Raw genomic sequence first — 12,169 nt, 5'->3', positions numbered from 1 at the left:
GACTTAGATAAAAAGGTATTGCAGTCTAAATTTCCTTTGGTCTGTTTAGGGGAGTTGATTTTTTCAACTCTCCTCTGCAGTTACTCTGGCAAACCGAAAGTGAAACAATGTTTGGACCTAAGCACAAATCATCACCGCTGACAAGACTAAGTTTTTGAAAATTAATAGAAAAAAATTCGATGTAATGTATGCTGAAGCATTGGTTTTCAAGAAAACTTATCTATAAACACTTTAAAAATAGTCAAATTTTATATAGTACGAACAAATTAGATATTTTTGTAGTCTCATGTATTCCTACGCCAGAGTTAATACAGTCTCGTTCAACCAGACGCTCGGCTGTCTCCGTAAATCTGCGACAAGCAGATAGGTGGATCTCTTGCTTGTCAGAAATTAACGGAGACAGCCGAGCGTCTAGTTGAACGAGACTAGAGTTCGTTATCAATAGTGCTTGGATCCATACAATTTCTAGAAATGTTTCGATAACAAATACATACTAGAAGTTGAAATCTTTTTTAAAATATTACACAATTTGATTCATATGGGGTCTAAAAATTCATATTATAAAAGAGTGCGTTATTCAAATACAAACTAGAAACTAATTGCCATGCAAGATAAATTGATTTTAAAATAAATGATAATCGATAAAATCAACTCCCGTCAGTACTTCAGTACTTTGATTTCAATTTCGCGATTGGTTGTACAATTTATCAAATGAATGTATAAAAGATGTGAGTGATGAATTCGATCGATCGGCTTCAGATATCTTCTTAGAACTGAAACAAAAATACATTTAATGACTTTGTTTGAAGACACGTGTATGAAGATATAAACGCATTTTTATTCATAGGCGTTGGAACCGGGGAGGGGGCTTTTTTTGTTAGACCTAACCATTAAGAACATAGCATCAGGGAAGGTTCAGCCCCCACCCACTTTTTCCTCGCAACAAACAAAATTGTTCCTTAAAAGATCTTAAAAAGAATGAAACATTAATAGTGATATTGAAAATTGGAGTCATAGTAGGTATAGTAGCACGCCCCACCCCTTATCCCCACGGTTTAGGAATCTCATGATTTTTTTGGGGGGTGGGGGGGGGATTGGGCAGGTAAGCTTGGAGTTATACGTATACCCTCCCCCCCCCCCCCCCCCCCCCCGATTAGGATTTTCATGATTTTGGGATTTCTTGTCAAGATTTCTAATGATTAGTTTAGCCCTCCCCCCACTTTCAATTTGCTTCCGACGCGACTGTTATTAGGGTACATGCAAAAAATTGTTAAATTATAGGCCTCCGTTGAATTAAGAAAATATCTCCAAAAGCATCCTTATCGCTACCACAAAGTTTGGACAACCCCCCCCCCCCCCCCCTCCCCCAACACACACACTCACACACACACACACACACACATACATGCATTACCGACCATTCGAGGACTATGACACCCCACCTTCCTCCGAGGACCATACTTTCTAATAGGATATGGCTCTAGTTACACGATGGGAGGTTGCAGTATGCAGTATTTAGGTAATTAAAGCATGGTATTTTCACTATGCTTTAGAGGACGTTCCGGTTCGTGAGAGTACGTTGTGTTAACTTGAGAGGACGGTGTGTTAACTTGAGAGGACGCTGTGTAAGCCTTGAGAGGACGTTGTGTTAACTTGAGAGGACGATGTGTTAGCTTTGAGAGGACGGTGTGTTAGCCTTGAGAGGACGTTGTGTTAACTTGGGAGGACGGTGTGTTAGCCATGAGAGGACGGTGTGTTAGCCATGAGAGGACGGTGTGTGTTTTAACCATGAGAGGACGTTGTATTTATCTCCCACAAAGCAATCAATGTTTTTACTTTTGATCAATCTTACTATGTACTGTAAAAACGTGCGACATGTGTTCGCAATGATTTATTATTTTTCATGCACAATCGGGAGGTGGTATCAAAATGCGTAGGTAATATCCTGAAGTAGAAGGCACTTTTATTATTTCCTGAGAATTTTTTTTATAAAGATTGAATATACCTTAAAATGAACTAAACATATGAATGTAACCAATCATGGAAAACATAAGCTATGAAGGACAACAGTTCTGGAAATAAACTTAAATTTCTAAACTTTAAACAGAAAATATTCTTAAAATTACTTGTTTTAGGGGTTATTTTCCTATCAAAAAACAGTGTCGACAACAGTCGTCAATTTCAATTTTTTTAATAAAATCTTTGCAATGCATGTAGTCTATATTGTTTGATAAGAAATTCCTCTGAAATTGGTGTATTTTGGAACTGAGCTCATTACATCAAATTTGAAGATGGGTGGATAAGGCGTGTAAAATGCCCATACGCGATCGGACAGGCTACTGAAAAATTAAAGTATTAATAAATCTGTTGGGTTTTTTTTAAAATCATTTAAAACAATATATATTTAACCTATCATTGATTTTTAACCTATAGGTATGTTCAATAGTTGGAATATGTTGACTCAAACAGGCGTATACGTATCAAAACCTGCAAATACTGTCATTTTTTAGAACTTCAAGGCATTTTCTTTTATAGAGTGGGTCTGTGCTCCATATTTTTCTCATAGTCTAATTAAGGTCTATTGGAAAACAAACCGATTTCAATCACCAAAAACGTGGAGAGATGACCCACTATACATTAAAAATATAACTTTGTATCCCACCAACTGAACGTTTTGAAAAAATAAATACAAGTCCCGTAGTTCGTGACCTTAGTCACACATAAAATTTAAAAAGCCCACTTTGTTGTGTCTGAAATGGCTCAGTGGTTAGAGTACCTGGCATAAGCTAACCTTATATATTTAGGGTTTTTATGTTACGGGTTCGATACCACCAAAATTTCCGACAATATTTTTTTTCTTATTTATTGTTAAATATATCAAAAACTGACAATAGTTTGAAATTTTGCTTTTGCAAAGTTGTATTATAATATATTTGAATAGATTTAATTGGGGGAAAATAAATTCAAAATTGTATTCCACTACTAAACCGAATGGGCATTTGCGCCATCTTATTCCCCCATCTTCTTAGCATTTAGGATGCATGTCATATGCTAAATGTCATATGCAAAAAAAGCTTACATCATGAGATTTAACAATTCAGTGTATTTGATTTTAGAAAAGGAAAACCTCCAACATACTAGAAACCGATATGCTAAATGGAGTGGTGTTTTTTTGTATGTTACTAGTACTTGTTGTATTCATGACTACATGCCAATGTATAATAGTGGATAGTAAATAGATATTCCCCTAAAAAAACTCGATAGAGAAGTATTTCTCTCTGAAAACTGGCCCCCAAAAAGTAATCCCCGGAATAAATTGCACAAGAATTGTATTTTCCTTAAGTAAATCCAAACAAATGATTTTTATTTTTAAACTTTCCAAAAAAAAAAGACAAAAGATATTCATATCCTATGAACAAAGAGGATGTTGCAGAAAATACTGCTAAATTAATCGAGAGTATGGGAGTATGGTGTTCCAATAGAGCCACTTTAAAACTTCGTTGTGTTAGCCGTGAGATGACAATTTGCAGTAACCTTTAGACGTTTTATCACATCCTTTATATTCTGCTTAAACGATAAAATAGCTACTATTTTCACAATACTTTTAGCACATCATTTTTAGACGCATGACGTTAAAATAAGAAAGTAAAATTGGTAAGTAAAATATGGTAATAACGAACGGTGTTCAAAATCAAATGTCCAAAGGAAAAAATACAAAACAGGAGCAGAGCAAACAAAAATCTCTACAAAAATTAAAAAGAGGATCAGGTGGTGATAACGAACAGTGTTCAAATTCAGAAGTCCAAAGGAAAATTACAAAACAGGAGCAGAGCGAAAACGGGACTCTATAAGAAATTAAGAGATATGATCAGTCGCCATGGAGGAGGGAGCATCCTTTGCTGACCGGTCACACCCGCCGTGTGCTCTTTGTGGTAATCGGGAAAACGGAAAAACCCGTAGACAATTCGGTGATTAATAATGGTCTTACAATACGTATTTTAAAAAACCCTCAGTCAGCATTCGAACTAGCGGAAGTATTTTATCAAATTGTTTGTAAGTAGCTTGCCTCGTTTTAGAAAGTGTTCATAAGTAGAGCATGCCCTTGCGTATTGAATCAAATGAGAGACAAAAATTCCATATGCTTTTTTTCTTTCTATCTCTCGTATATAACTCTTTTGCAAATTATCATATTTTTTTTTTGCACCAATACCATATATATGTGAAATTTTAAAAAAGCTTCAATAAAATGTTTCAAAAAAGCAAGTAAGCAAACTCCATATGCAGGTGATAAAGGTATATTGCTACGTAACTAAGGTAAGTTAACGATAGAATAATTGATGCATCATGTTTCTCATAGAGAATTATTGTTATGTTATTATTAACGTCTTTATCTGGTAAAATATTTAAATATGAAATAGATGACTCAGACTGAATCCGGCAAAGTATAAATTGATCTGACAACCTAGTGTCTGGCTAGAGAAAGAGAATAAAGAGACAGACGGACAAAAAGGTTTCATGCAAAGCAACTTGAAATCGTAATTCTTCCCCGTTATCTTTTCTCTGACGGCCCAGATACAATATATTCATCACGTACATGTACATTGTCGACTTACACTGCGACACAACAATGTTACTGCCACTGCCAAATTATTTCTTGATTCAACCTATTGATATGTTGTTAGCTTTTATTAATGATTGATGAATATAAATTCACAAGTACAAGATAAATTACTACAACTGAAATAAATGATGAGTGACAACAAATGAATATACATGCATGTATCTCTGATTCACAAAAAATGGGTGCATCTTATTCAAGATATTTTAAAAATGATACGTATATAAGGTCAGATAATCAAAATAATACAAGAGAATGATAAAACGTATTAACTAGACCGCATATTTAGATGGGGATAGGAGTGGTATGAACCCCTTCCCCCGCTTTTAAGAGAGAGAGAGAGAGAGAGAGAGAGAGAGAGAGAGAGAGAGAGAAGGGAGACCTTTCGATGCAATATTTAGCTACAGTGGCCAATGTTTCATCTTTTATCTTTCATAGTTTTTTTGTCCTTAATTGAATTAAAGATTATAATAGATGAATATTAAAATAATAACTTTCCTCCCTAACTACAAGTTACAATAAAAAATGTTTAATTTTCAATAATAAAAACAACAAGAGCAAATCTCGTTGCTCGTTGGTAATGGAAGACCCTAATAAGCGTGCGCTATTTAAGAATTTGAAGGAAAAAATGGGACTATTCGTATAGAATCAAAATAAAATCAATGTAATCTTATCAAATACATACAGTACCGATCAGACCCAACCTTACAAAAAGTAAACCCCAACTAAACCCTGGGTTTACTTTCTGGGTTTACTCTGGGTTTACTAGAGTGGAACCAGAGTAAACCCAGAGTAAACCCCAAGTAAACCCAGAGTGGACACAGAGAGTAAACCCCGATCAGAAGAATACCCCGAAAGCAGACGCTACATGTGTATTCGGAATATACAAGGGACAGGAATTACAGGCAGTAGGATGATAAGATAAAATACATGTCTGCTTCACACTTAAGTGCGTATAGTTGACTCCAAAAGCAATTTTCGAGTAAACCCAAAGTAAACCCCGAGTAAACCCAAAGTAAACCCCGAGTGCACCCAAATTTTCAAAAAGTAAACCCAAAGTACACCCAGAAAGTAAACCCAGGTTTAGTTGGGGTTTTCTCTGGTGTTAGGTTGGGTCTGATCGGTACTGTATATAAGTCAGTGTAAAAAAGTACATGTACAATGTACATGTATTCTAGTTCATTGTTGTATCATTTAATATTTATTCGTTTGATGAGATATCGGCGCTTCTGATTGGTTGAAAAATTTCTTTGATACCTGCATCAATAAAATTTTTGCCGGATCTACTTTTCTCAACTGTTCTGATCTAACACTATTTATAGAACGGAAATTTCCAAGATAAACACAGTCAACAAAATGTAAAGTTGTGTCTGTTTTATTGTCAGCAAACAAAATGCATCATTGTGAATTTAAAAACTTGAAAGTTTAACCTTCAAAAATAAACAAAAACACATTATTTGATTCACGAAATAGAAAATTAAGCGTCTTCTCACGATTTCGTCTGCTTGAGATCAATCAACATTTACAGCGAGGCTGGCTTTTCCTTTTCCAGGAATATTATAACGAACATAGAGGCCTATAAACTTTCACGGTAACACTGCTGTTCAAATTTGGTAACGATAATTTTTAAATTTACACACGAACATGATCGGTCATCAGAATAAGCGTCGTAAAGAAAAGCTATGAGTAATGCATCAACTCAAGCGGCAGATATACCATTTAAGTATATCACTGGCTATCTAGTTACCACAACGTTTACAAAAGTCGCTAATACATACTATTCTTTGTCGACATATCAGCTATTTTCGTCCACGATCGCTTTTCCTTGGATAGTTATGTCCAGTTGCATATTCCAGCGATCTCACATGAAAACTAGTTTTTCTGCACAGTAAATAATATCACAAGCTATTGCATGTATTTTCCTTTCGTTTTCAATTCAGCCGGTTTAGAGTTTAACTCACTATTTGTGTTTAATCCATTAATTTCAGCTCAATAGCTCTGCATCAGCTGAAGGCGCATCCATTGTTGCTGTTGTTGTTTTGTATTCATACGCGCCGCTTCATTTACATTATTTACATTTTTGATCAATGACACTTCACATTTTTTTATTTGAAAATGTTTTATTAAATGATAAGAAATGAAGATAATAATTTTTCAATTGATCGACGTATCAAAGAAAAAATTGACCGGAAAACATTTTCATCAATGCGCTACGCGCATTGATGAAGTTTTCCGGTCAATTTTTTCTTTGATACGTCGATCAATAGAAAAATTATTATCTTCATTTCTTAAATCAATTAAAAATGTTTTTACACCCAAGAATTCAGACACGTAGCAGAAGGGAAGGGGGGGGGGGGGTATGGGGGAATGCCCCCCCTCTTTTCCCACTTTTTCTCGCAGCAGACACATTTCTTAAGTTACATATATAAAATTGAATTAAAGTGGTGTGCCCCCCACCCCCACTTTTTGGGGTAGCATATAGAAATAAAAGAGAATATAAGGACATCAAGAGTGAAAATGAAGGTAAAGGAATACAAAGTACCGCCCCCCCCCCCCCCCAAAAAAAAAAAAACAAAAAAAAACTACGCAACCCCCCCCCCCCTCCCGCCAACGAATTGAGATTATCAAGATTTTGAGATTCGAGAATTTGCTTCTTTTTTTTTCTTGTCAAGGTTTTTTTGATGAGGAGAAATCTTAGTATAGATTATTCTTATGATAGCTTTGGTTTTTGCAAAGTTTGACATGATGGACTTAACTTTTTCCTAAGATATTTCTAAGCGTATAAACTTTCTTAAGAATAATCTTAGCCTGCCTGACGGTCTTTTTTACAATTGACGACTACATTTGCAATTTGTGTGCAATTCTTTTTCTGCGATCGTGGGGGCAATATAAGAGTGTGTCATCTTAAGCGTTTACTCAATATAAGGTATGAGAATATTTAGAATTATTTTACGAAGAAGCTCTCGTAAACATTAAAGAAAGACAAGGATGATGTCTTGTGGACGATTGCTCGAACACCGTCAATTGTACATACGATGATCAATAACCAGTGGTATGGAAATCACAGGGCTTCCTAAACCTAAGGTGGTATGGGACATCTGTCGATATTAATGTGGATTAAAGTACATTATGATTGAAATACTTTCACCGGTTTAGAATTTTTATATTTTACAATACCTAACCAAAAATAACTTTAAAAATATTTTGAAAGGTAAAAATTGTAAAACCCACAGTGGGATTCGAACTCATGACTTATAGAATCATAGTAAACCCTCTAACTCACTGCGCTACGCTCTTAGATGACAAAATTGGTAAAGAAACTACTTATATAAATGCACTAAATTTTATTGTTTATTTCGATAAACAATACGTCACAACATGGAAGTGTCCCATACCACCTTAATTGAAAATGCCAAAGTGTCTTTAACATAGTACTGTACTCTTCCGGCACGGTCATCGCAGACCGATAAGGTAAAAACAAAGAAATTATATTCACAGTACGAATAACGGCTTACGAATCTTATATTAGAATGTGTATTAATTACAGGTATAAATAAACAAATCTGTCGAATGTCGAATAGCCAGCACTAGTATTACATGCGCGGTTCCGGGGGGGGGGGGGGGGTCCCCCCCACCCCGAAAAAAAAATCTTGAACCGCACAGAGTCGAAGACTTCAGTGCGAAGTTGCGAAGGAGAAGGAGCGATAGTAGTATTGCTCCTTTGCCTTTGCAACTTCGCACTCTCGCCTTCGCATCTTCTCGCTTCGCCGTCGCATCTTCGCACTTTCGCGCCTTCGCCTTCGTACTTTCTCTTTCGACTCTTCGCACTCTACCATTTCTTCCCAGAGGCAAAAGTGTGAGGGTCGAAGTGGCCCCATCGGAACATCATTAAAAAAACACACCTATTTAAACAAGCCGATAAAAAAACGTACGGTGTCGTGAGAAAAAAAGAACCATTCAATTTACTAGTTAAGATTCCAATTGAATTTAAACTGTTTGACAAAACAAGCTTACTTGTCTTATAATACGGATACGAAGTGTGAAGCTATAAAATAAAAGTCTACAAATTATAGTACGCATCCACTTAATATTTTTGAAACATATATTTCAACTTAAAAGCTTCACGTCGTCATTGATGGTCAATGGAGAAACTGGTCGCTAATCTCTTTATATTAATGTATTTAATAGAATGGTTTCGTTTTGGAGATGCGAAGGCGAAAATGCGAGGGTGCGAAGGCGAATAAGCGAACTATTATAAGCGTATTATCGCTCTTTCGCATCTTCGCAATTTCGCCTTCGCCTTTCAAGTTTGTTGAGCCCTCAATCGTGCGGATCCAGATTTTTTTTCTAGAAGAGTGTTGGGGGGGGGGCGAATGATTATTGTATTTGCCGCGGTTGGGAGGGGGTCCGAGGCATATTCTTAGTAATTTTAATTTGCGAAATTAATAATATTGAAATTTCCAGAGAGAGGGAGGGGGGTCTGGATCCCTCTTATCCATAAAATTTCGTGCATGAGCAAGGAATTCGAATGTCGTATAATGAAATTCAATGTTACTGTGTTTGAACCACAGTATTGATTTAAGGTAAGAAGACAGCTGGTAAATGATAGAAATCTTGAAATCACTACCTTTTATAAGGAGAATATAATGATTAGACGTAGCCAACACTGGTAAACAAAAAAAACCCCGCATTACCCAGTAAACTATTAATGAACATCCATTGAAAGCACGTGTGCTAATTATGATAATATGCATGCGTACCAATAACAAATTCATCGGCAAGCCTCGGGTGAGTACGGTATCCATACCATCACTGATGGTCAATGGAAAAACTGGTCGTTAACCTTTTTATATTAATATATTTACTAGAATGGTTCGTTTTTGGGATTAAATAAAGACGGCTCAAGATAATTTAATTGTAAATATACATATACTATATAAACACGTGTGCACACTGTAGTTCGTATACTACAGTTAACCTGTGGTTGTACTTGATCTGTACACATGCAGTCAGAGGACCCTGTGTTTGTACTTGAGCTGTACACATGCAGTCCGAGGACCCAGTGTTTGTACTTGAGCTGTACACATGCAGTCTGAGGACCATGCATGTGTTTGTACTTGACCTTTACACATGCAGTTTGTGTTTGTACTTAAATTGTATACATGCAGTCAGAGGACCCTGTGTTTGTACTCGATCTGTATTCACATGCAACCAGAAAAGAACTCGATGTTGAATGTATATACCATTTAGATAAGTATTCAAAACTAATCTAATTTTATTTAAAATTGGTACGTAGATAAAAACAACAATAAAAACGCGTTTTGGTACAAATTTATACATATTGCAGTAAGAACACTACCAACTACCACCAACCACCAAAATATTTAAATAAATCTCATTTTATATAAATGCTGATTTCCTGGTGATCATGATAATTTGGTTAATTCCATATCAGGTTCTTTTTTCAAAGCCCCAAAAACGGTATTCGATGTGGCTACTTTGATCTTCGCATTTTCGCCTACAGGGCGTAGATCTATGCGAGAGTGCAAAGTTGTGAAGGCGAAAGTGCGAAGTTGCAAAGGCGAGGAGTGAAGGTACGAAAATGCGACGGCGAAGCGCGAAGATGCGAAGGCGAAAGTGCGAGCTTGCAAACGCGAAGAAGCGAACTACTTTCGCTCCTTCGCACTTTCAAGTTTGTGGAGCTCTCTATCCTGCAGATCCAGATTTTGTTGTAGGAGAGGGTGGGGGGTCCCGAATGATTACTGTATTTGCCGCAGGGGGGGGGGGGGTGTCCGAGGCATATTCTTGGTAATTTTACTTTGTGAAATTATTAATATTGAAATTTCCAGAGGGATGTTTGGGGGGGGGGGGGTCTTCCCCATCAAAATCCGTGCATGAACAAGGAATTCGAATGTCGTATACTAAAATTCAATGCTACTGTGTTTGAACCACTGTATTGATTTAAGGTAAGCAGACAGCTGATAAGTGACAGGAATCTGGAAGTGCATATGTACACATTATGGCGAGCATTACCTATTATGTAGAGTACATAATGATTAGACGTAGCCAACACTGGTAAACACATAAATAAAAAATCCAATGCCCCAATAAAATATTAATGAACATTATAATTAAATGAACATCCATAGTAAGCACATGTGCTTACTATGATAATATGCATGCGTACCAATATCAAATGTATCGGCAAACCTCGGGCGAGTACGGTATCCACGCCGTCATTGATGGTCAATGGAGAAACTGGTCGCTAACCTCTTTATAAATGTATTTACTAGAATGCACACATCTGTAAACATGCAGTCAGAGGACCCTGTGTTTGTACTTGAATTGTATACATGCAGTCAGAGGACCCTGTGTTTGTACTTGAGCTGTATACACATGCAACCAGAAAAGAACTTGATGTTGAATGTATATACCATTTAGATGAGTATTCAAAATTAATCTAATTTTATTTAAAATTGGTAAGTAGATAAAAACAACAATAAAAACGCATTTTGGTACAAATGTATACATATTGCAGTAATAACACTACCAACTACCACCAACCACCAAAATATTTAAATAAATCTCATTTTATATAAATGCTGATTTCCTGGTGATCATGATAATTTGGTTAATTCCATATCAGGTTCTTTTTTCAAAGCCCCAAAAACGGTATTCGATGTGGCTACTTTGACCTTCGCATTTTCGTCTACAGGGCGTAGATCTATGCGAGAGTGCACAGTTGTGAAGGCGAAAGTGCGAATTTGCAAAGGCGAAGGAGTGACGGTACGAAAATGCGACGGCGAAGCGCGAAGATGCGAAGGCGAAAGTGCGAGCTTGCAAACGCGAAGAAGCGAACTACTTTCGCTCCTTCGCACTTTCAAGTTTGTGGAGCTCTCTATCCTGCAGATCCAGATTTTGTTGTAGGAGAGGGTGGGGGTCCCGAATGATTATTGTATTTGCCGCAGGGGGGGGGGTGTCCGAGGCATATTCTTGGTAATTTTACTTTGTGAAATTATTAATATTGAAATTTCCAGAGGAGTGTTGGGGGAGGGAGGGGGGTCTTCCCCATCAAAATCCGTGCATGAACAAGGAATTCGAATGTCGTATACTAAAATTCAATGCTACTGTGTTTGAACCACTGTATTGATTTAAGGTAAGCAGACAGCTTATAAGTGACAGGAATCTGGAAGTGCATATGTACACATTATGGCGAGCATTACCTATTATGTAGAGTACATAATGATTAGACGTAGCCAACACTGGTAAACACAAAAAAAAATCCAATGCCCCAATAAAATATTAATGAACATCCATAGTAAGCACATGTGCTTACTATGATAATATGCATGCATACCAATATCAAATGTATCGGCAAACCTCGGGCGAGTATGGTATCCACGCCGTCATTGATGGTCAATGGAGAAACTGGTCGCTAACCTCTTTATAAATGTATTTACTAGAATGGTTTCATTGTTGGGCTTAACTAAACCCTGTCACACCAGGCTGCGTCCCCACGGCGTTGTAAAATTCATGGAATCGCCGTAGGAT

This window comes from Magallana gigas, chromosome 8 (assembly GCF_963853765.1).
Source record: "Magallana gigas chromosome 8, xbMagGiga1.1, whole genome shotgun sequence".
Taxonomy (NCBI): Eukaryota; Metazoa; Mollusca; class Bivalvia; order Ostreida; family Ostreidae; genus Magallana; species Magallana gigas.
This window is presented reverse-complemented; position numbering follows the sequence as displayed.